Here is a 21,225-nt window from a genome sequence, read left to right as displayed (position 1 = left end):
TTTTAGGAGAATCAGGTTCTTAAAGTTCCTGCACATTCTAGCCACTGATAGCAAGGTAATAGGACATCAAATAACAAATACTCTGTAGGAGGACATCATTGGGTAAGCCAGAGAGCAATGACGTGTATAATAATGAATTATAAACAATGTATTGTGTGGTATATCTCATAAAAAAGCACATTTAACCCAAAATCCTATAGCATTGTGATGCAGCCCAGGATTGAGCAAAGCGCTCTAAATTAGTGCTGTCAACGATATTCAGCTTGTCACTTCACAAGTGATTAAACTTTGTTAAACTATAATTTGGAGGTAGGTTTTTGAGTTTCCATTATCTCTTTGTAAGAGATATGTATACATTGTAAGAAGGTAAGCTATACCTGTCTACATGAATAATTCATAAATAACTATTTATACAGCACTAACCAATAAGCCATACTATCCAAACTAACCCTTTTCAGCAAACCTGGAATAAGGAAAAATTGAGAAAACGAAAAGTCGCAGACCTACGCACTGCAGTCTGCGTGCAAGAAGTATAACATGTGACCTGCGGATAACATAAGGATCGCTCAAGCATAAGCAGTAATCGACTGAGCTGCCTACATAAAATACGAATCTGTGACCTGTGTGCTACACTTTGTCAGTGGCATAGCTAGCCCTTTGACCACCCGTGACCGCCTGTCCCCCCCTTGCTATGTCGCTGTACTTTGTGCTTTGCAGCAGGCACATTAACCCTCCATGCTGTTTTATGATGATTCAAACACACAGAGATTTCTCAAGCAAGTTCATTGACCATCCAGTAATTTATTGTCAATCCTTCTTACTGATGCTTGGCAGCGGTGTCAAGGACACTTAAGGGCCTCTCAAGGACAATTTCTGACAATTATCCCTTTATATGGACTTCACTGATTCATTTTTATTTATGAGAATGTGTCATTTCAAACGTCACACATGGCAGTAGAATGTCATTCATACGTACACTGGAACCATAACAAGTTGTTTAAAAACTTGGCAGATATGACCTTGGTGACGCCACACCACTGGTAAACCACTTTGGCTAACCACTTTTGTGACTTCACCGCAGTGAATAACTGGATTCTGATTCAGTTATTGACGCTAAAGGCTTCCTATGTGAACCATAGACACCAACTATGTTAATAGTCACACTCTTCTTCATTGTGACTTTCCCTCAATACATGAATTTAACCCTTTGCATGTTGGTTGCGGGTAAATACAATAGCAAACAACAAACAAATAGGAAAAAATACCATGACATAAGCATTATATGCAGATACGCAGTGTGTAATTTGCTTTTTTGTTTTACATTTGCAGAGGGAGGGGTTTTAGGACTGTGAATCCTAGCCTCTTTCCACACTACAAAACGGTAATAAATGGCATAAACTATTCTGCATATTTATGTGTGCAGATGTGCAGAGTGTAATATTTACATAACACACACACACACACACACACACACACACACACACACACACATATATATAAGATGATGATGCATGCTGGGAAACGAAGTCTTTGATGAGGCAGCCTGTAGGCGTTCAGTCAACTAAACGACTCAGCTGGGCTTCCACCAATGGCAGCGAGATGGATCACTGATAAGCTACAGGTGGCAGGAGTCAGTGTTTGGCATTTGATAAAGGGACTCAACCCGATACGCGTCATGCCTCCTATGCTGCAATAAAGGTTTTCCTTTTGGCTCCTTGTCTGTGTCCCTCCGGTTCTTTCCCTGGTGGAGTGAATCTTCTCTGGATATTTTGCGCCATACCCTGGGCGTGATTGGGGGACCTGTCTCGTTTTGTGGACTGAGCTCAAGGGTATCTGCTCTGCAGCTTCTGTTGTGTCCAAGGTATTGGAATCAGCTCAGACCCCCGCAACCAAAGAACAATGCAAGGCTACTGCGAATGCAGTCCGTGACTGCACGGAGGGACCAGCGTCACTGTAGCTGAGTCTCCGACTTCTATGGACTTTGAATCTTGCGGTGAGACGTCAAGGGGGCCAGGGGGAGACTTTGGTGCAGCAAGGACACTGTGTTATTAATTTACTGCACCTATGCAAGCTTAGTCACGATCGCCAGCACTCAATTACGAGTTTTTTATGAGCCGTTAATGAAACGCTTACCTGGTAGCAAAGATGATGCATGCTGGGAAACGAAGTCTTCGATGAGGCAGCGTGTAGGCTTTCAGTCAACTAAACGACACACCTGGGCTTCCACCAATGGCAGCGAGATGGATCACTGATAAGCTACAGGTGTCAGGAGTCGGTGTTTGGCATTTGATAAAGGGGCTCAACCCGAAACGTGTCATGCCCCCTATGCTGCAATAAAGGTTTTCCTCTTGGCTCCCCGTCTGTGTCCCTCCGGTTCTTTCCCTAGTGGAGTGAATCTTCTCTAGAAGATGTATATATGTGTGTGTGTGTGTGCATGTGTGTGTGTTATGTAAATATTACACTCTGCACATCTGCATATATAATATACTCAGTCATTCATATGTAATCCACGCCTCTAAAGTTCCTTAGACATTTTGGTTCCCAACAGAAAATATATTTTTTTAATTTCATATACTGAGTTCATTGTAAGAAAAAAGTATACTTTGAGCGTTTTCTTTCAGTATGTCCACTGTGGGTGGGTGGCAGGAGGCCATGCATTTTTTATATGTGTCAGAGGTGGGTTTTTGCAGGCGGTTGAAGGGGAGGGTGGGAGGAGGCCAGGTATGTATTTTTTTAGTTAGAAGGGGCGTTTGGTATATTGAGGTTGAAAGAAGGCCAGATTAAAAAAAAACAATTACAGTTTATATATGGCTTCCCCATTACTCATCTGCCCTTTGGCAGTGGTCGCGTACAACATAATATTTATAGATGGGTAAAATGAAAATTACAAGGATGTTTTTCACCTGTGGATGTGAGTGACAACATAGGCAACTCAAGTTTCGCTTTCATTGTCTATTTGAAATCAGTCAGAACCCCTTGATGAAAAACATTCCTGTAATTCAGTTACCTATCTATGATTTTGTACATTTCAATGTGCAAAGTCTTTGTAACTTGCTGTCTGTGAGGCAGAAAACTGTAATTTTCTCATGACAATTTTCCTGTATCATGGTAATAAAGTGCATGCAATTTATTACCCCTATTGCAGAGGTGCTCCCAACTCTGGAGAGCCGACCCTATGGCAGGGGAGCCAGGGCCAGAACCGGGGTTGCAGCGCAGGCCGCTGCGACCTCTGGGCAGAGTCAGGGTGGGATTGATGGGCCGGGGCTCGGCACCCTGAAGCTCTAACAAGCTTCTGGGGTCACTCCCGCAACTCGGGCAGCCCTGCCCCTTTAAAAGGTGCCACAAGGTGGCAGGCAGGTCTCTTCCCCGTATGCCGCCTCGGACACAACAGGAGCAAACTTCCTTGCAACTCCCCCACCCATCTCCAGCAACGGCATGCTCCGCTGCAGTGACTCTGCAGCCTCAGCTCTCGTCATCGATTGGTGCCGCCGGGAGCTGCACAAGTTAGAGAGCTTGTTTTTCCCGCCCACCATCCCCAGAGCAAAGGGGCATTGGGTTAGGGGGAGTGCGCTGTTTTCTTTTAGCTTAGCAGGAGAGGCAGTGTAATGTTGGGGGGGTTCCCTCCTGATTCACAAAGACCATGAGCAGAGGTTGTGGGTAGAATTATACTTTATTTCTACAACAGCAGGAGAGCGCCGGGAATATGCGACCTCGTGGTAATTGCGGGCTTTCGCGCATGCGCATTCGCTCGTTATCATGCGTCCTCGTGCGCTCCGTCACCACGTAGCGCGTGAGGACTAGAGCGCAACACTACAGCCAGATGTAAGGTTTTCCAATCTTGCTTTGTTGTCATCCGTGTTTACCTGAATTTGTGGTAAGGTCTTGCAGCATGTCTTACACACCTTGGTGCCGATCACGATCCGGTAAAAAAATTCCCCGTACGACTCGTATCCGGTCTTTTTACCGTACGAATCGTACAAGTGCCCTACAAACTGCCAATTACGATTCGCATGGGAAAAAGACCATACGAATCGCATTGGGAAGAATTCCCCACACGTCCTCGGGTCGGAAAATGTGTCCGACACGTCCACGGACGATTTACCGTACAAACGTGAAAAGTGAAGTCCGACTGCGCAAGTACGATCCATCCCGTGCGTCCGATGTTACAACCGTATGGAAAAAACACTGTCGGCACTGAACACCCATAGCAAACATGGAGACATGTGCCCGCATACGCGCCGAACACCCCCCCAGCCCCCGTACGTTCGAGTCGTACCCCCACCCGTGTATGTACACCCCTGTACGTGTCGAACCCCCCCGTGTATGTACACCCCTGTACGTGTCGTACTCCCCCGTGTATGTACACCCCTGTACGTGTTGTACTCCCCCGTGTATGTACACCCCTGTACGTGTCGTACTCCCCGTGTATGTACACCCCTGTACGATCGAGTCGTACCCCCACCCGTGTATGTACACCCCTGTACATGTCGTACTCCCCCGTGTATGTACACCCCTGTACGTGTCGAACCCCCCGTGTATGTACACCCCTGTACGTGTCATACTCCCCGTGTATGTACTCCCCTGTACGTTCGAGTCGTACCCCCACCCGTGTATGTACGGTGCGTACCCCCAGCGTGTAGCGCTGGGGGTACGCACCGTACATACACGGGTGGGGGTACGTACACGGGTGGGGGTACGACTCGAACGTACAGGGGTGTACATACACGGGGGAGTACGACACGTACAGGGGTGTACATACACGGGTGGGGGTACGACACGTACAGGGGTGTACATACATGGGGAGTACGACACGTACAGGGGTGTACATACACGGGTGGGGGTACGACTCGAACGTACAGGGGTGTACATACACGGGGGAGTACGACACGTACAGGGGTGTACATACACGGGTGGGGGTACGACACGTACAGGGGTGTACATACACGGGGAGTACGACACGTACAGGGGTGTACATACACGGGTGGGGGTACGACTCGAACGTACAGGGTTGTACATACACGGGGGAGTACGACACGTACAGGGGTGTACATACACGGGTGGGGGTACGACTCGAACGTACAGGGGTGTACATACACGGGGGAGTACGACACGTACAGGGGTGTACATACACGGGTGGGGGTACGACACATACAGGGGTGTACATACACGGGGAGTACGACACGTACAGGGGTGTACATACACGGGTGGGGGTACGACTCAAACGTACAGGGGTGTACATACACGGGGGAGTACGACACGTACAGGGGTGTACATACACGGGTGGGGGTACGACACGTACAGGGGTGTACATACACGGGGAGTACGACACATACAGGGGTGTACATACACGGGTGGGGGTACGACTCGAACGTACAGGGGTGTACATACACGGGGGAGTACGACACGTACAGGGATGTACATACACGGGTGGGGGTACGACTCGAACGTACGGGGGCTGGGGGGGGGGGTACGGCGCGTACCGGGCCACCTACTCTGGTCGTTTCGCGCCGTACTTCGCTTTTCCGGCACTTTTTGGGTGCCGTGAAAATATTGCCGTCCGGACTGCTGTCGGTTCGAATCGTACTTCCTGGGTCGTGAAACGCTGCCTGTAAGCGTCCCGACGTCACGTCGCAGCATTCCCGGATCACATTCGTATGTATATTTTCGTCGGTCGGTGTTTTTTACGATTCGTACGGAAATGGTGTTTCCGTGCGAATCGTAATTCCATGTTTGTAAAGTTTTACGACCGGGTACGAGTCGGACGGAGAAAACGCTCCGACCGACGGTTCGTACCCGGTTTTTACAGGATCGTAATCGGCACCTTAGTGTATCTTGCAGGCTTATTAGTATGTCATATTTATGTTGAGTTGTTTCTTTTGCAGGTCGGATTAGTGTGTTGTATTTATGTCGTTGGCGGGTGAGGTCAAGATTGGGGGACAGTTCGGGTCCAAGTAAGACATCCTTTTAGACCAAAAGAACAACAGCATCACTGGACACTCCAAGAGGTGCTGGCAGCAAGTCAAAAGAAGCCTGCAGTGGCACCGGTGGTTGGGGGCATTCGTTCATACACGGCCCTTACCTCGCACCCACCCGCACATGCCCAGTGGGTGCAAGCTAGCACAGCACCTTGGGGGGGAAATAAGGTGTAGGGGGTGCCCGAAGTAGCTATAGTAGTGGCAGATGGGCCCCCCGCATAGGCACTCCCTGTATGGGAGTTCGGAGGGTGGGGTCTTCGCAAATGGAGGGAGCCATCCATGTCCATTTTGGATTGGACAAAGGGTTTTAAGAGGATGGGGCCCAGAACTAGAAACAACTATGAATTCACACAGGAAAGATGTTGTGTGATGGATGCACAGGAACAAACTTAGTTATGACTAGGTAAATCCCATGTATTAGTGTCTCTGTTAAGGCTAGGACTAAACTTTGTAAGGAAAATGTAAAACTGTTGGGTTACTGTGCAAAACATTTTTTTTTTAATGTTTTGCTGGCTATATGAATTAATAAATACACCCCGGGGTTTTACGACCCCTAACCCAAAGAACTTGAATTTGTGTTCATGGTCAATTATATGACTGTGGAGGCGGATGGTGTCTGTGGGGACAGGGGTTTACCCCAAGGGACATCGGCAATTCCACGGCCAAATGCTCAATGAGTTAGTGGGCCAGATTTATTTTCACTGGCATGCATCTGTATATATGTGTGATATTTTTATTGTGCAAAATGCAGTGGTATAAACCCATATTTCACAGAGAACCATGAATTATGGAAAATATTTCACATTCGATGTAAAAAACTGATTTCATCATAATAATCATAGACCCTAAACCGCTCTTCAAACTATTCTATTGTTAGAGCTACTAGGATAATGCGGAACCGAGGACCAAACTATGCAACAATGTTAGCTCAGTTGGGGTGTGGCTAAGCAGGCCAATATGGAGGGTTTGCTTTTCAGACTATTTCATCCTGATTTTCGTTTATCTGTCCAGCATCCTATTTTCCAAGGTGAGCAACTCAGGACCCCGATGAATAGGGCAGTTTCGAGAAGCATCGGAAGCAGTGAAAGCAGGCAGGACTATGGCAACCTGAGACTGTTGGTGAAAGCAAGTACCTGGGTGGTGCGCCGCTGGGGTCCTAGCTTTGCCTGCAGACTGGTCGTGGAATGAAGCCAGCAGAAGCTAGTGGAATTGGAAGAGCCCCAACAGCACAAATTAAGGAAGCAGGGGAGCCGGGGAGACAGCAGGAGACCAAGAAGCATCACAGGGGAGTGATGCAAGGTCAGAGGCCAGGGATGTTGGACACCTATTGCCGGCCTAGGAGCACAGTACTCAGGATCCAACCACTGCAGGCCCTATCCCAGCCCAGGCCTAATACGGATAGAGGGCCCTGATTAAGGCCGGCACAAATGACAGGGACAGGTCTGTGGATGCGTAATGCCTAAACCCTTCAACTAGGATGATTTGGGATGCCCCATTAAATCAGTCACACTAGGACAGTACCAAGGCCCACATTGTAACAGACAGCTCTGGAAATATAAGATAGTAAACAGGCCAGTTGCTAAAGACATCAAAAGTCCAATCCCCACTCCAGAACAGGTGCAAGAAGATAAGATTGGGCAATTGCAATATCAACGGCACTATGTGAGCGAGTGCAAGAGACGAGCTTATTCGGCCCAGAGACAAACAGCACAGTAGACTACCAGTGGCGGCTCCTCCGCAAGGCGGTGGAGCATCACCCCACTGCTCAAGGAGCAGTGTAAAAGAAAAAAATAAATTATAATAACTGAAGTTATTATCATTTTATTTTTAGTATCGTCAGGTTAGGGTGGGGCCCACCCCACCCTAACCTGATGATACTAAAAATAAAATGATAATTGCCTTGCCTTCCCTGACATCAAGGAGGAGGAGTGGTTGCTGCACTCTAACCTCTTCGGTGCTCATGACGGAACGGTTCCGTCATGAGCCACGGTTGAGCTGTGCTCATGACGGAACCGTTCCGTCATGACCACGCCCGCGCAGGAAAAGATCAGCACAGCAGGGGAATCCGTCCAGCATGGAAGGGGCTAAAGTACGCATGGCGCTTTGGCCGGCTGTCTTGGCCTGCCCAAACCATCATGTGCACTTTTTCTCCCCTAGGCTGCATCACAGCCTAGGTGGAAAAAATGCCCAGGCTCCCCGACTGAGCGCCGAACCACAGCACTCAGACCAATCACTACACTGCATTGCAGTGTTGTGATTGGCTCAGGGGGGCCTGAGTGCTTCCTGGAAGGCTTGCGGAGGAGACGCGATCTTATAAGTGATTTATTTTTTCCAAGCCCCTCCCCTACTCTCCCCTGCCTCACCCCCCCATACTGTATCGGCCGCTACTGAAGACTACTCTACATTGACTGAGCAGAACATCAAAGGGAAGAAAATACAAGTGGTGACCCAGCAGGTAACCTGCTATGCCCAGTTTCAGAGATACTTACACGGTAATGCATACCTGCCACTTGAACAAAAATCTCACCTTGTGAAGAGGGGACGGGGCCTTGGAGGGGGCAGGGACTCAAGCCAAGAAGTACCTAAGAGGCACTTTTGTACCCCACCCTGCTCCAAAGCCCCCTCTTCGTCCCTAAGCAAATCTTGCTGAGGCCGATGCTGATGTCCTGGGGTGTTTTCCCACCCCCTAATGGACGCCAGCAGTTCAAAGCCTTAGCAAACGAGCTGGAGACCACTAATTACGGTGGTATTCAGCTCGTCAGCTTGTTTTCCCTGCCACCTTATGATACCGGATCCTCACCGGGTGACTGTGTGATGGAAGCCAATATCGTGAAGTCACACGGTGGCACCGTGTGAGTTGACAGGTATGGTAATGTGCAATTTGGTATTGATAGAAGACATTCATAAACGGAAGCTAAGGGTCTCCCTTGCCAAGAGTGTATTTGACCTGTTCTATGGTAACATGGGAGAAGAAGGCGGTGCAGTTGGAGAATGAGTGGCTAGGCTAGACATTCCACTATTACAGACCCAGCTGTGGGCAGGGAAGAACCCCCGGCTGACATAAATATGACAATCAGTGGGCGGCCACAGAGAGGAGTGGCCTTCTAACATGATACATGTTAGCCCTCACTGAAAAAACCCAGAAGAAGGACTGTGCAGAAAGCAAGATTTTTTACTTTTGATTCAATGTTTTGCCAGAACAAATTCTGTTTTCTGCCTTAAGGTTGAGAGGGGGGACAGTAGGTGAAAAACCAGGTTGGGCAGTCCCAGAGAATGGGGGGGGAAACTCGGGGTCATTGGAGAGAGGAGGGACAAGAAGTGCATCAAAGGTATCAATATGCCTCTGGACTGGGGGATGCTGACACAGCTGGGGAATGGAATGTGAAAACACCAAAATGTTATCGAACAATAGTAATACCTTCATCACCTGGAATGTCCAGGGTATGAGAACAGTGACTAAGAGATACACAATACATTTATTCCTAAAGTGTAGCAGGGTACATGTGGGTTATTTGCAGGAAACTTATCTAAATGCAATGGAGGGTAGAGAATTCATCGCAAACGGAGGTGGCAGGTATGTACAAATGGTTTTTACTCATACGGCCTGAGACACTAGTGTAGGTAAGACCAGGGGTCCCTTTTGTGGTGGATATGAAATTGTTACTTAAGGAGGGCAGATATCCGGTTAGTCAGGGCCAGCTAGATGGCACATCCATAGTATTAAGAAACCTGTATGCCCATAATTTGAATAAGCAATGTTTTATTCTACCCTCTACAGACTTTTGGCATGGTGGACATATCTCCCACTCCGTTTAGGTGGGAATTTTAACAGTGTGTTGAACGTGGACTAGGATTGTTCTCACCACCCGCTCCATCAAACACAGACACACAAAATAGCTATACTCATAAGAGAATGGCTGGGTGTTGGTGGACACATGAAGGGACAGACAGCCACAGGTGTGGCAAAACTCATTCTACTCCCAGGTATATAATCTTCATTATAGGCTAAATCAAGTGGTCTGCACCATGCCGCTGTTAATTTCCGGTGCAATATGCCAAATATTTGGATAGAAAAATCTCTTATCATATAACCCACTCTCAATAAGCATTAAGTGGGGACGATGGTTAACTCTGATACCTACAAAGCATCTGCAGTGTGCCATGTTGGAATATCCAGTATTTCACGCTGGAGAAGCTATTGACAGTTTGTTGGACCTGCCCCTCTCTGCAGGTCACTGCCAAACCTTTTACCTTCCTCCTCCTATTTACTTGCTGAATTTATTTTTGCTGGCCTTAGAACTCTGTGTACTTTACCACTGTTAAACAGTGCTAAACAGCTTGTGTTCTATCCTCTAAACATGCTTATATTGGTTTATCCCCAATTGGCATATTTAATTTACTTATATGTCCCTAGTAAAGTGGTGTTACATGAACCTAGGGCTTGTAAATTAAATGCTACTAGTGGGCATGTATCAAAAACACAAGCACAATCCATATGTCTAGGTAATATCTATTTAGCTAGGAACAATTGTTCACAAGTAACTAATTTCAAGAAAAAATGTATCACTGTTGCAAGTATATGATTTTTTGCAATGACTATCTCATGAGCCTGAAAAGAAAAGTAATACAGTCTAAATTAATTTCAACATTGTGATATTTACCTAATACTTATTAAGGAAGTAACCCAGAAGGTGTATTGGTTAATACTCACTTCAGTCGAAGTGAGTAATGTTTATTTATAAATACAGAAATCTGTATAAAAACTCATACTCACACAACACAACATATATTAATAATGCTAATACAAATATTAAAAAAAGGTGACTTATGTGACTCCAATAAAGTGACCATAACCAGCTAGTATTAAAACGCGAAGTGACTGTATTCAGTTAAAACAAAATGGGTAAGGGAGTAAGAAGAATGTCTTTTGTGAATCTGATTCAATATTTCAGATCCAGGACCAGAGTCTTTTCTAGTGCTCTCAAGACTATCCTTATTGGTTGCTGATGACATTTCGAACCCACTATGGGTATAGGGGTATCTTCAGGACTGATAATTCTGGGGACTAAGGGCACTAGGGCTCCTGTCGTAAGCACCAGGTTACTGGTGGCATAAGTCTTCCAATTCACCAATAGTCCACACCCTAATTCATTGAATCGGGGTGAGTTATATGTAATAGGACCAGTGCCATGCAGAAGGAATGATTGCCTTCAAGGTTGTGCCCTTACGGTAGGAATCCGTCTGGTGTAGCCAGGTGGGAATACCATGTTATGGGTATGACATCTATACTGGGGATCACCTCTGTGTGAGAACCGATCCGTAACTGTCCATGCATCAATGTCAACTTCCTTTAGTTACAGGACCCAATGTAGGGAGTGCTCTGTAATGCTTGCTGTGGATTCGGCAAAGCAGTAGCTCGCAATGAGAATTGAATCAAGAAGCTGTAGCGGATAACCGATTGGCAAAGTCAGTGGAATATCAGTGCTCCGACCCGCTAGTGGGCATGTAGCACTGATTGTGCCTCCCACTTAAGTAGCCCTTTAGACATGCCTCAGGCCTGCCATTGCAGAGCCTATGTTTACAATTTTCCATTGCCATTTTCGACCTGATAATAAACCTTTTTTCATGCCCAAACCTACCTTTTTAATACATACGAGTCATCCCTAGGGTAGACTCCAGGTGCAATGTATTTATTAAGCTGGACATGTACTTTTAAGTTTTGCATGTTCTGGTAGTGTGAAGCCCTCAAATTTGTTTTTCACTACCCTCAAATTCGTTTTTTCACTAGTGAAAAGCCTATCTCTCCCATAGCATAACATTGGAGTTGCCTTATTACATTTTATAAGTGTAATTTCCAAATGAGAAGAGATGACCAGTTCATGTTTGGTGTCTCTGGAATCACAATTTAAAATCCTATCTTATGGTGAAATTGGATTTTAAATTGCCATTCTGAAAATGCCACTTTTAGAAAGTTAATAACAAAATACAAACGTCCTTAGAGGAATCGTTTATCTTATCATTTCTTATTTCAAAAACGTCACAGATGTGAACAAAATTTTTTAACAATCAGGGAATTTCTCATCAACCAGTATTTTATAAATGTTTGTATTTAATCCAATTTTTAGAAACACATTCACTTTATCATGTACGGCAACTAACAAGCTACTGATTTCATTCATATAGTTCACAGTAGTAGCACAACACCTTTTGCTTTTTATACATATGGGAGACCATATATCAAAATCAATCAGATATTTTTACATTGCTTTCATTATGCATCAAAGAACATAAATACAAACAAAAAGGTGTAATAGCGTCGACGTTTCGGTTTCTCTAACGGTCGAAAAGATCCACGAGACCATCTTCAGGACGATGATGTTGCACCATGAATCTTAAAATCAATAGTCTCCAAATTGAGGAAGCCGTACGTATGAATCAACAATTCAGGCTTAATCCAGTACCGGCGTCGCTCAGTTCTCCACCCGCCATAAACTCAGGTCTTTTATGGTGCAACATCATCGTCCTGAAGATGGTCTTGTGACCTCATACACCACCACTTCAGTACACTTCTGGACCCATGGATACTCAGCAAGGAAGAAGAACTGTTGTGCCTGCTAATGGACTGCCACTCTACTGGACTGCACTCTGCTGGACTCCTGCTTTGCTGTGCTGACGTGCTGCCTGGTGCCCTCTTGACTGGGCGTGGAGGACTGGACCAGCATCTCCTGAACCCAGAGTGACTCCAAGGGCTAGTTGGCTGGCCTCCTGATCTGAAGACTCAAGAACATAACAGGCTTCCAACAACCTTGCATCTGCACATGGACTCTGCTATCTGTGAGTCTACCATGTCAAGTGGTGCCACTCCAGTCCTGGGCCCTTGGATGTGGGCTCAAGGTGCTTTGCCAGCTACTGTCAATCCAGCTGAACTGAGATATTGTCTATGATGTGCGGCACAACCCCAAGCAGAACCGACGAATCTTCACTGCTGCGTGGATTGGAAAGACTCGCATCGCCGCCGCAGCCGGCATCGCCTTTGGTACCACCGATGCACGAGACATCCTCGGCACAGGCCCTCACATCTCTCATCGATGGCAGCTTCAACATTGACGCCGCACTCCACATTGCAGTTCCTGCGATCTGATGCATCACTCCAACAGCGCAATGCATCCCCGACTCTGGAGTTCGCAACGCGAGCTCTCGTAGATCGGATCCTCAACTTTGTCACAAACAGGACTTCGCACAGCAGCCTTGCTGCATCTCAGAACCGATGCATCACTTTGGCTATGCAACACATCTTCAACACAGATCCAGGCAACGCTCCGCAAACTAGGATTTAAGGTACTTTGATCAATTGGCCTAACTAGGCCCCTGTAGCTGGACCGCGCTCCATCGGTCAACCTGAGCTTGTGACTTTGTTCCGGTCCAGTGTGAGCAGATATCCATAGTTTGCACTTTACGCATTGGGGTGCTATTTTCTCTAGAAACTTTAAGCTTCAATATCTCTCGTTCTACTAATTGGATTTTTGTTGTTTTGGTCTTATTTATTAAAAATCACTCTGTTTTTCTTTTCCCATTGTGGGCTCCTTTTGTGGTGTGTTATCACTGTTTTAGTGTTTGAAGTGTTGCACAAATACTTTACACATTGCCTCTAAGTTAAGCCTGACTGATCTGTGCCAAGCTAAGCTACCAGGGGGTTGAGCACAGGTTAATTTGTGCCCTTCTCTGACAAGGATTGTGGTTGCTACTTGACCAGGGCTCTCACCCCATTCAACCAGCAACCCCATTTCTTACACGGTTGTTATGAAAGCAATCCAGGGACTGACACATTTCCACTGACAGATTGGGTATTGTTCAAAGTATTAATCAGGGGCCACTGTAGTCTGAGATCAATAGTTCAGCAGAATTTGAGCACCCTCATGGACTTGGCACCAGGTAGGGCTCATAGAACAAATGGGCTTCGACACAAATTCTACAACACCTATGCGGACCGCCTAGCACATAGACTAGCAGCTCTTTATGCTGTGGTTTTCAAAGAGGGACAACTGCCACCCATGTCTGATAAGGGATTTATAGTATCGCTGCTGAAACCCAAGAAACATCTCTAGAAATGGCACCATATTGAGTGCTATCAATATCAAACACAGATTATAAAATACTAAGCAAAATTGTGGCCCAAGGGCTATTCCCATGCATGCCTACACTGCTTCACACTAACCATAACGGGTTCCTCCCTTGTTGCGGGGTGTCACAGAATACGAGGAGGCTGTTTTAGGTGCCTGAGTAGCCCGCAACCGAAGAGCCATAATCAATACTACTGGCCTTTAGTTTAGACAAGGTCTTTGACTCCTGAAGCTAGCTATATCTATTCCAGGTTTGAACACCTGTAATCTCCCACCCCAATCCATACTGGAACATTCTAATTATTTTCATCTAAAAAAGAAAGTAAATTGTGACATGTTCAGACATGAAAGAGACCCTATATCACATCCAAACGAGATAGCCATCTTTCTTTGGAGATCATTTAGAAACCTAGGCAGCTTCTTTCCTTTTATGCCTTCATCATTATTACCTTGCCTGAAACAACACAAGACCTGTTCGGCCATATTAGGTATGGGCCCAACTGCCTTATCTCTGTCTGAAAGCTGACAATAGTGAATGGGGATGAACGGTGACTTTGATGGCTGAACTGTTCACTCCATACAATAATGTAGACATCATGTTACTAAGAAAAGGTTCACCAATGTATATGTAACTTTGAAACCGTCCTTCTGTAAACTGTTTTCTTGGAGTTGAAATGTATCTTACGTAAAGAGCTCTGAAACCCATTGTGTCATGTATGCGCTACATTAAACTGAAAATAAATAAATATATACTCCTTAAAATAAGAATAATCTTCGCAGGAATGATTTGATACCCCGGCCATTTGTTATTTTTAATCTGTTCAATGCATTTATTGATAACCTGCTAGGCACCAAGGATTATCACATCTCCTTGTTTATGATTGTGCATTTGATGATGGTGTTGTCATGTGCTTCATAAATTTCATCCTGAGGAAGGATGCCTTCAATTTCTGCATGCTGAAACAGTACTGACGATCTTGTGTGCGCTTTACAAATCCACTTGTAAAATCTAAGAACCAATATCAAGTCATTTAAACGTGCTATTTTTAACCATCGAGTGTAAATGTGTTAGTCTGCTAATGTTAACATGAGGTTTGATGTGAATGAGCAGTCCATATTTTCTTGTTTATAGATGTGTGTTATACTCTTTATTTACATGTTATTTTCCTATTTATGAAATAATGGTATGCATTTTAGGCTGTCTCAGTGATTTTTTAATCCATATATTATTTTTAATATAAATGATGAGTGGTGCTTCATATATCGGGTAAATTCTCATATGCTCAGGCACATCTTTTCCTGCAGACCTGTGGCCTTGACATGCCTTAAAGAACAGCCTAATATATGTGTTCAATATCCATAGAACCAAGTACAGCCTTACATATCAAACAACTGTCTTACATGCCTTATGGGCCCAGTCAAATTGAATTTACCCAATATGGCTTTTTTATGTTGCGGTACATTAACATACGTCCAGATGCAGCCTCAAATGCCCCAGTAATGCCCTGAATTCCCAATACAGCTTCTTCGGCCCAGCATAGCATCCTGTGCCCAATGCAGTCTCATATGTCCTGTACTGATTATAAACTAGTCATATCCTCATATTCCCAGTACAACCTCATGCACTCAGATAAGGGGCAAACTCCTTTGGTCTGTACAGCCTGAAAAGCTCGGATATGGATTGACATGTCTGGGCATAGCTTAATTTACCCAGGTGCAGCCTCACATAGAATGTGATTGTCTAATATGCCAACTACAGCTTTATGTATGTCTCTCTCTGCCTCTTAAAGAATTGCCCCTGTTCTCCTGCCATCTAGTGCAGGATAATGAGGTGGGTTAGTGTGAAACCCTCCACCAGTAATAGAGGATTCTTCAACAGTATATCTCAGTCCCCCTGCACAATTGTTCTCAGCTTTCCTGATTCTTGCCACAACGAAGGGCAGGAAGTACATGACACCTGGGAGATGCTGGAGAGGGCTATGCCCCACCCTGTGCGGTCTCCTTTTTAGTGTAACTGCACTTCTAACCCCTGCCCCAGCCCACCCCGCCACTTTTTTTACATGGAAGAGAGAAATATGTTACATTTGCTACATTGACTCACTAGCTGTGCCTAAGTAAGTAGATATGGGTAAGAGAAATTATCTGGTAATGACCTTGCTTTCAGGAAAGCTCTTCCTGAAATAGTGAGCTTTCTGGCGTTTGGATCGGCCAACTTTACTATCCTTGGCGATCTCAACCTCCATTTTGACCTCTACCACACCCCTGCTATTAGTAGTATTCTTGCAGATTTAGAGGCGCTGCAGTTAAGTCAGGTGGTCGCCCACCCCACGCATGTGGGTGGGCATATACTGGACCCTATCTTTACTAACCTGCCAGTGACTAATGTTTTGCCGCCGGTTCCGGTAGCCTGGTCAGACCATTTTTTAGTAGAACTAAACCTTGTGATCAGAAACCCCCTTCCTAAAACTCTTGACAGACCCATTTTTAAACGTTCTTGGAAGAAACTTAAGCTTGAGGACTTTCTTCAGGTTCTTAGCGAATACCCGCTGGGCCCTTTTAACGACGTTGAATCCGGCTATGATCTCTTCTGTGATTGGGTCACCCGGGCACTTGACTCTCTGATCCCTGCTACGTGGAGTAAAAGCCGGTCTTCTGAACCCAGTCCATGGTATGATAGCGCTCTATCACTCTTAAAAAAATCTTGTAAACAAGCGGAAAGAGACAGGCGTAAATCCTATGATGTAGAGAAATAAATTCTGTATCTCGCTAAAACAAAAATCTACCATAGAGCTATATGTAGAGCTCATGCGGCCTATTACTCCCAGGAGTTTAAACGCAGCCCTAATCCTGCAAAGTTGATTTTTAAAGTTCTTAAAGATCTTACCGCTAAAAGAGCCTCAGCAGCTGAGATATGCTCAGTGTCCCATTGTGAAGAGCTTGCTACCTTTTTTTTGGAAAAGGTACATACTATCTATCGCTCTTTTCCTACTATCATCCCTCAGTGTGAGGATCTGAGGCTAAATTCTACTGCCAATGTGGCTTTGGCCACACTTTCTGGAATCTCTGAGGTAGAGTTTGATAGGCTGACGGCTAAAGTTAAATCCGGGTCCCCTGCCGACCCGCTTAGACCCGCGCAGCTCAGAGAATCGGCTGCCTTATGTTTCCCCCCTGTGCCCCAACTTATCAATCTTTCGCTGTCCTCAGGGACGGTACCTACTAAGTGGAAACAAGCTTATGTCACTCCTATCTGGAAGAAACCCGCCTTGGACCCTCTTAAATTGGAGAACTATCGCCCAATCTCTCTTCTCCCATGGACCGCCAAGGTTGCGGAGGCCCATGTTAATGGAATTTTGACTCAACACCTCCAGACTGCTAATATCCTGGATTCCTCCCAGAATGGATTTCGGGCAGGCCACAGCACGGAGACTGCTCTCCTTGCGATGACGGAACATCTGCGCTCCGTGCTGGATGCCAGTCAAACTGCGGCACTGGTGTTACTTGACCTTAGTGCCGCGTTTGACACGGTCTCACACGCGATACTTTTGCAGCGACTGGGTGAAGCAGGTGTCTCTGGCGTGGCACTGGAATGGTTTCGGTCATTCTTAGCAGGTAGGTCATTCCGGGTCGCTACACCTCCATTCGAGTCCAAACCCTATCTCATCGAGCAGGGAGTGCCTCAGGAGTCGGCTCTTAGCCCCACGTTGTTCAATCTTTACGTGCAGCCGCTGGCTGCGGTCGCCAAGCAATGGAGCCTGACTATGGTTTCCTATGCGGACCACACGCAGCTGGCGGTTGCACTTAATGGGGTTTCCGACTCTGAGGCATTAAGGTTTAGGGAGGGTTTGTCAGCAGTGGCTGGCTGGATGACGGCCAATTGTTTACAACTCAATGTCAAGAAAACGGAGGTCCTTATTGTCGGTAAGCTGAGCAACCTCTGGGGTACTCAGTGGTAGCCCCCAGAGTTGGGTTTAGCTCCTATCCCGGTCCCCGAGGTTAAAAATCTGGGTATCTGGTTAGACCCTGCCCTGAGCTTCTGTGGACACACAAAAAAAGTGGCTGCTACTTGCTTTGGTATCCTGCGTGGGCTTAGGCCAGCACTTAAATTCTTTGATGCCCCCACTAGACAGCTGATAATTCAGGCCACTATACTTTCCCGGCTCGATTATGCGAGTTCGCTTCTGCTGGGGGCCAATCAGGCGGAAGTTACCCAGATGCAGAGCATACAGAACGCGGCGGCCAGAGCCTTGGTGGGCCTACCTAGGTTCTGTTCTGCTAAGGAAACCATTCGGAAACTTCATTGGCTGCCCATGGCTCAAAGGATTCAGTTTAAGACATTATGTCTTTCCTTCAAGATTCTTAAGTTGTCCTCTCCCCCGATTTTAGAGCATCTTCTTACCCCCTATGTCCCTTCCCACCCTCTGAGGTCATTGGGTCAAAATCTAGCAGTAGTTCCACGGTTCAAACGCTGCAGAGCGGGAGGGCGTTCCTTCCGCTATTTGGCGGCTAGGCTTTGGAACTCTTTACCTGCCAACATTCGCGCCTTGGATGATTTGCTCACGTTCAGGAGGACTATTGAAACCCATCTTTTCCCCTTCGGATCTTAATTTTTGTTTTGGACCTTTTTATCACGCCCGTTGTTTCTTCTTTTTTTCTAATTTTCTCCTTTCTCTGCTTTATGTACTCTTTTCTGCTAGTCAGAGCGCCGGGACGCCCCTTTGCTGGGGCAGCTGCACGCTATAGAAGCACGATTAACATAACATAACATAACATGTACGTACCTTGGCGATGCAGTAGATGCGATGTTATTGTAAGTCAATATTATCAACCACAATATTGTGTCATACAACACTAGCAGTGCCCTTTTCATACAGGATTTCTAGGGCCCTCGAGGGAGCTGCCAGTGATAACAAGAGATGTGTTCCTTCCTCCATAGTGGTTCCTCCCATTGCCTATGACCCCCATCCCTTGGGAGACTAGAACTCTCCGATATGACATTCCAACTGTAGAGACTGTGTTCCCCTCATTGAAGAGCTGTACCTGTGCTGTGGCTGGGGTGTTACCAATAAACCTCTCTTCAAGCACATCGTCCTCCTAGTCATTCATTCAACATTTCTGCACTAGCGAAAGAGGATGGGATTGTGCTGAAGAACTCCCCAACACACCAGTATTGGCACAGGTTTGACTAAACCAGGAATGTGATTGGGGAAAAAGTGAGAGATCATTTGTTGCATCTCTCCCGGTGAGACTGTACATGTCTTAATGAGTGCGTGTTAATCTAAACCAGGGGTCTCCAACCAGTAGTTTGTGAGCTACTGTAGCTCTCCCGCTACCTCTAATGGGCTCATCTGAATGAAGCCCAGCTTAATAAATTGGAAAGCTTTTGCTTGGTTGAATTAATATACATATAAAAAAATGAAATTATATAACACTAATATTAGTAGCTCTCAATGCATTTAATTGAACAGAAGTAGCTCTCAGTACCGAAAAGGTTGGAGACCCCTGATCTAAACTGTGCTTGTGGTGCCTTCAAGCACTAAATGGAGGGCGGCTGGTGAGCAGTGCACTGTTTTCAGGAGACACACTTTGACTAATGTCTATATAAAGCGTATCCGGACCACAACACCGCTAGTTCTCTGTGTAACTCTCAGTGCTTCCCAGCCTGAATCCCACTCTGAAGTGCCCCAGCATCTTTTGATTGTGACTATAAGTATCATCTGCGCTCATTTATCTGTGCCTGGAATTACTGTAGGAATTGTGGTGTGGTCCGCCTTCTCGGTGATTGACTAACATTGGCAGACAGCTACTTCAATGCATGCTTGCATCCAAGAGCGTTGCCTCTGCCAAGCCACTCCTTGAGCCCCTCCCCGCAGTCATCGCTCCCCTCACTATTGGCTCCAAGGCAGCACAGACCATTAAGAACATTTCTGTGAGCTGAGAATTCCTAGCAGCCCTAACTGATTCTGCAGGTTAAACGCGATGCGCCGAAGATTCCAGTCAGCCCTGACTGACTGTGCACGCTGAATGCGAGCTGGCGAACTTAATGCTCGTACCGGTACCGCTTTGTGGTCTACTTAGCAGTTATTGCCACTGCCTTCACATACTCTTACTGGCTGTGCTCCTGCTGCATAGCTGCTTTCCCTCACAATGTCTTCTGCCTGCCACTTCAGAAAGGCTTGCAGAAGAAAAGAAAATACAAAGAGGAAGGAAAAGATTGTTATTGTGCCACCTGTTGGATCCCAGTGCATTTTCGTCATTATTCTGGAAACCAATACAAATATGTCAGTAATATATGTATTGGTCTGTCTCAGTAATCCATGTTTTGGCTTTCTAAACACAGTGAATCATACAACTAGGAACAGTGTTTCATACACTATTGCTCCATGCATATGCAATGCATTAACATTTATATAAATTACTTCAAAAATCCATACTGGCCAAATTACCCTCCAAGTACAATGGATCACAAGGCAAGGACCAGGGATTCACACACTATTACTCCAAAGACTCAGGGTGTACAGTTCATGTTTCTCATACTATTTCTCTGGAGACTTTGAGTGTACAGCTAATAAAAATTATATAACACATGGTATTGTATTTTTTATCCTGAAACAACTCACTATATGAATTACACAGTGGAACATTACTGTTTGTAACTCCTTTGTGTTTCTCTTTCACAATGCAAAACATCACACCACCTCCATTCTTCATGAACATGCTTGGTGAATCATTGTTATGGAATAAATGGAAAAAGATTTTTAATAATTACCTCGTAGTGTGTGGTGTGAAAATAAATGTTGGCAGAAAAATACTGTTTCTTGCACATTGCCTAAGAGCAGAAGGGCAGGACATTCTAGAACACCTACAAGATCTATCCGAGGATGAGGTAGAAGTTTCTAATGCTTATGAAATATGTGTAATGAAATTGGATCAGTACTTTTTACCTAGAATAAGCACCATCCTAGAAAGAGATCACTTTGGTAAGAGGAGCCAGTGAGAGGGTGAGAGCAGAGAGGACTTTGTGTCTGTGCTAAGAAAAACTAACAGCAACGTGTAAGTTCCGTGCTTCATTAGAGACACTGTAACATAGATAGAATAAGTGAAGAATTGTGGCTCAAGGAAGATTCCCCCCT

The 21,225-nt window shown here is 45.7% G+C and overlaps 1 pseudogene; it reads right to left on the bottom strand.

Moving 5' to 3' along the window:
* The window catches only part of LOC146796627 (uncharacterized), a 28,992-nt pseudogene extending 8,643 nt beyond the window's left edge, over window positions 1-20,349 (bottom strand).
* Between the last annotated feature and the right edge of the window lie 876 nt (window positions 20,350-21,225).

The sequence above is a fragment of the Triturus cristatus genome, chromosome 10, assembly GCF_964204655.1.
Source record: "Triturus cristatus chromosome 10, aTriCri1.1, whole genome shotgun sequence".
Lineage (NCBI taxonomy): Eukaryota > Metazoa > Chordata > Amphibia > Caudata > Salamandridae > Triturus > Triturus cristatus.
Note: the sequence above shows the minus strand (reverse complement) of the source record. Positions and strands in the feature narration are given on the sequence as shown.